Source organism: Fragaria vesca, linkage group LG4 (assembly GCF_000184155.1).
Source record: "Fragaria vesca subsp. vesca linkage group LG4, FraVesHawaii_1.0, whole genome shotgun sequence".
Taxonomy (NCBI): Eukaryota; Viridiplantae; Streptophyta; class Magnoliopsida; order Rosales; family Rosaceae; genus Fragaria; species Fragaria vesca.
The window spans coordinates 21,401,299-21,406,844 of NC_020494.1; positions in this window are offsets into that span (position 1 = coordinate 21,401,299).

Below are 5,546 nucleotides of genomic sequence, written 5' to 3' on the forward strand. Positions count from 1 at the left end.
TTGGCTCTGGATAGGAACTGTATATTAGTTTCTATCCCGAACGAAGCTTCGTTCTGAAATTAATGTGTGAAGTTCCTTATTTGACTAACTTTTCTGTCATAATTCCACATTTTTATCGTTCAGTTTATTGATACTAATGTATAGATCATTCATACAAAATTTCATTCAGATTAATGATCGTTTAGGTACTAAATTAGATTAAATCAATGAACGGATCATAAACCTGTCTAACTAGAACTGTTTGTGTAAATCACGACTATGAACACTCAAACGATCATCAAATTCAATGAAACTTTGCAGAAGTGATCTATGCATTTGATTATACAAACTGAACGATGGAAATATGAAAATATGACCGAAAAGTTAATCAAATAAGGAACTTCACACATTAATTTCAGAACGAAGCTTCGCTCTTGATAGAAACTGTATACATATATATGTATATATAATTTATAAATAGATATTTATAAATATATATATATATATAATTTATAAATAGATATTTATTTTGATCCTCTTACCCTACCCTACCCTACCCATTGTCATCCCTAACAGTTTTGCTTATACTCTGAATAAAGAAATTGTATATTTTTCCACTATGTTTTCAACAATTCAAACGAGTAGGTTTACCGAGCAAGAAATAGGTGCATGTTTCACTGAGTTTGCAGTTTCTAACAATTTGTGCTGTGCAACTTTCATATGAATTATCTATGCGTGGTGCTGATCAAAATCGGAAAATACATCCAAACTCGCTGATATGGACCAGTAAGGTTTTGACATCTGTGTTTTTCATTTTAAGACTTTATTGTTTAACACAATTGATAGTCGCATAACAATTGACATCTGGGAATTACGCGTCTACCTTCTTATACCCTCTATAGGTCAACAGAGGCAGAGGATTTAAGATACCATTAACGCATCCATATATGAAGCAATAGAAATGGATCCCAATATTGCTCTTTTATCTACATCCTCATGCATGAGAATTGAAAGACTATGGCTTGAATTGGGGTGTTCGATCGAGAGCGGTAAAGGAATTGAAGGAGCACATAGGTTAGTTCATTGCGCGTCTTGTTCATTAAGCCATTCTAGCCTTGTACAATTACCAGATACATATTATTGAGTAATTTTTGTTCTTAGCTTTCTTCTTCAATCATCTCTACCCCTTCTTCTTCATTTTTTCATTACCATAGAAAACCTAGCACTGAAGAGTTGTGGAAAGAGTTGCAGGATTAGCTATAGTACGTGGTTGAATTAAATTAATATTCGATGTTTGACGCGCGCACACACACACGACGAAGAAGATCGGTACCGGTCGTCACCATGCTTTACAAACACTTAGCTAGGGAAGAGGTGTACCGTGTACCCTTGGTAGTTGGTACCTTTAGATGGTCATTGATACCTTGAAGGCTTACAACTCCCATGCCATGCCAGTCCTTGGGGACTTGTTTCAGTTGCTTGCTATATATAGGCTTCCATTTCTGACCAAATTAAAGCATAGAGTGGTGTTTTGGATGTAATATACCCAACGTACATGCCGTATTACCGATTAACATTGCCGTATTAGGTCCGTCGTCGATTCTATTCCGGCCACCTAACTAAAGCTAACATTAATTGACGGGAAAGTGATTGATGATACTTTCGGGATAGGATGGTGCATGGCTCATTCATCAGATTGAATGTTTAAAAATGATTGATTATTAGGACGTCGTAAGTGCCGAATTTGTAGTTTTAGCGTTGTTGGTTTCTATATATATAGGCCGTATTTGGTCATGAACCCAGACCCTAACCCTAACCCCTCACACTAAAACCTCTGTGGTCCAGCAGACCAAATCCCGGGGCAATCGAGGGTGGGGAATTGGGATGGTTGGCTAAGTTAGCAGATGCATGGAAGACCCCGATAAAGATTATGTATCCGTCGGAAAATCTATGGATATTCAGCAACCATTGCTTTAATCATCTGGTTTTCTCAGCTTGATATGACATAAAATGTTAACGAGGTAGCTAGATAACCCCGACCAGGCGACCACAATTTGCCTCGATCATTTGAGTGATGGCCGGCCGGAGTGCCTAGCTGATCGAGTGCCAAGCTTAGAGAAGAAGACGTCTTTTCGTTGCTACACGCTCCAAACAGTTAAAGACATGGTTTCGAACAAGTAAACAGTTAAAGACATGATTTCGAACAAGTATCTCTAAGTTTAGCTATCTTCACGTACATATGTCCAGGCTTATGCATGATTGATTACCAACGCGAACAGTCCATTCTCATCAACAGTGGACCTCTTCCATGTTCGACTATACCAGAATAAATGACCCTGTGTGTCTCTCACCCAACTCTTGTTTTTAAAGGTGACATGCAACATTTATGATTTTCTACAACGTTTATGAATGTTTGAAAGGGACTTTAATTGTTTTTGTGTTTGGACGTGGTTGGATTCATCCGACTTTGATTTTATATACAGTTGTCTGAATTCAATGGCGTAGCTAGCTAGGGGGCAAACGGGTTCAATTGAACCCTCTCAAATTTTTAAAAAGAGTAATTAGCCTTTATTTGTATTGAATATCAGTGAAAATAAAACATAAATTGACCCTTCTTCTCTAATAAATTCTTAATTAGTCTTAAATATTCTTCAACAATAATGGAATGAAATAAAAATTTATACTATTTAAATACTTAATCCAATTAATACAAATCGTGTTAAGGGTTTTTTACCTTACTAAATGGAAACAACATATTAATTAATGTTTACCATACATCAACATACATTATCTCTCAAACAAAAGAAAAAGTATCTTTCTTTTTTTTCCAATATTTATCGTGCATGAAATTCTAATCCAAGTTATTAGAGATGATAAAACAAAAATATTGTTGAAATTAAGTTTGCATCATTCTTTTAAGTAAAATTATATTGTTGTTAAAGAGTGACTGAAAATAAATTAATTTTCTAATTAATCAAATTTGACCTTTCTAAGTGAGATATCTGGCTACGCCACTGTCTGAATTTGTCTTTTTTCTTTCCTCAGTTTAAGTTTGTGATCAAGGTCGATCTATGATTACAATTCTTAGTACAGAAAACTCAACTAGATTGATGATCTGTGTCATTTTATGAATTATGACAGATTTAATGAATTGAGGAGACTTTGGATATATATGTGGTTCGACCTAACTCAGTCGACTTTGATATTAATCTATGTAATCTATGATCAGATGAATTCATGTTTCCTTTTGTCAATCTAGCACTTTTAAGTTTGTTATCAAAATCTATGATTAAAACACGAGCACTAAAAATTTAAGTGGAGATCAAGGTGGAGCACATTTTTACAGATTAATGCATGCAAGATTTTACAATTCCTCACACGTACGTTGAGCAATAGACCCAGTTTAGACGTCTATCTCAACATGAAATAAGAGGTAGACGACTGTGAATTCTGCTTCATTTCTATTGAGCTAGCTAGCTAGGCCTCAGAGACGTACTGCTTCATTTCTAAAGCTTGTTACCGTTAGTGATCGCAGAAGATCTGTCAGCGTATAGGGTTTTGAGAAAGTTTGTTTTTTTTTGTTTTTTAGATGTTTTTGAGAAAGTTTGTTGGCAAAGCTAGCTCACAGTTATTGATCAACAGGTTTCTGTACGTAGTATGTTGTTTATTATGAGGGGCCTGGAATTTGGTGGTCGCTGTACGTACATACATGGACCAGTGGTGCAGAGCCAAAGTTTAGAATTGAGGGGGGCCACTGTATACAATCTTCATACTCGTGAATCGAATAGCTAAGTTCAAATGATAAATTAAATGTAGATGATAGAGCTTGGGGGTGTCGTGGCCACTCTTCGCCTGTGAATTGCTCCGCCCCATGGACCCTAGTTAGAAGATTAGCAAGATTACTGTTTCTAGGGTGCGGATTGGCTATCTAGTGGCTACCGGAATATTGTGTTTGGTGGTCTGTGAGACTTTGATCGATCGTGCCTTTCTGGTGAAGGAGTGAAAGACAGTCGAATCGAAGGAGGAACCGGAATCTCATTGGGGAAAGAGCATTTGAGTAGTGTTAGTCAGTGAGCGAGGTAGGGCTAAAACAAAATAAAAACACAAATAAAACGTGGTCGAGAGCGGTTATTATATTATTGGTAAATAAATAAATTATTTATTTATCAATAAATCATTATTTATATTACTTTAGAGAATATTCTTTGTAATTACAATTTTATTATATAACATTATATCTTGATCAAGTTATCTAAGATAATCGAGATCTGAATTGTAATTACTCGATCCTAGACGTTTCTTCGAGAAAGACGTACGTTTCAAAGTAGTGATCGATAGCTATGAACTACTTGCTATAAAAAGAAAAATAATCTATATGGTGTATGCATTGCACTAAATATGTATCAAGCTCAATTCTGTTAAGATCGATATAGGAAAACTAAGGAACGTTATATTTAAGGAAATGTATAGTTAACTGGAAAAGGTCAAAAAACAAAAAATCTATTTTTTGTAAGTTAGTTGACAAACTTTTATTAAATTGGAATAAACTCTATTTACCATAAGTAAAATACAACGTTACATAATTAAAATACTTAATGGCTTCTAAATGGAGAGCCATCAAGTTGGCTTGAATTAAAGCTCAGGCAGAATATGAAATTATCCTAAAATTAATGTCATCATGCACACTATATTGAAGAGCATGTGGAATGACGCCATGTTCGGTAAGACTTGTGAAATCTAAAAAGTAGTAGAAAAATAAAACTAAAGGTAAAAAAGTTGTAAAAGGGCCTCAAAAGCGCAACTTCTTGAATCGGCCCAGAATGACCAAGGCCAACTGCAAATCTTGCTCGGGTCCTAGACCCGACCCTATTTTCGACCTGAGGCCCAACCTAACCCCATACCCCACCAGATCATTGAGTGGGAGTTTGAAACGCGCGCACACGAACCAAACCACAATTGATGCCAGAGTGCTCAACTTGGACGACAAGCCCGATAGTCTCCTCAACCAGACGTGTTGTTGTAGCTGTTGTGAGAGCCGCCGCCAAATCTTGTATTTCAACCCAAATACTAAAAAATCAAGAGGTACAACCATCATAATCATTTAGAAGGATCATAGCCCTCTAGTAACCCCATGGTCCTCCTTTCTTAACCCATATCACATCTTCATTGGTGAATCAAAGGTGAATGAGATGAAGCGGTCGCCTCTTGCATTGACCTTCACTGGATTCGAGAGACGCCACATAGAGAACACAACACTCTTGAAAGAATCGAATGTTATTACTACCCTTGTAGTATTGAGCCTGCCAAAGAGAGATAGACCCTCGGTGCTACGAAACCCTTCTCATGAGGGCACCGAAGGTTACCAAGGTACATTGGTTTCTTCTTGGTTGATGAGAGATAACTTTGAGATGAGTCTTGTTGTCATAGATGTAGCATAGGCCACCTGGAAACCGCCATGGATTTGGAATGACGCCGCACAACTGTGAAATAACCCTAACACTAGGCAGAGAGAGAGAGAGAGAGAGAGAGAGAGAGAGAGAGAGAGAGAGAGAGAGAGAGAGAGAGAG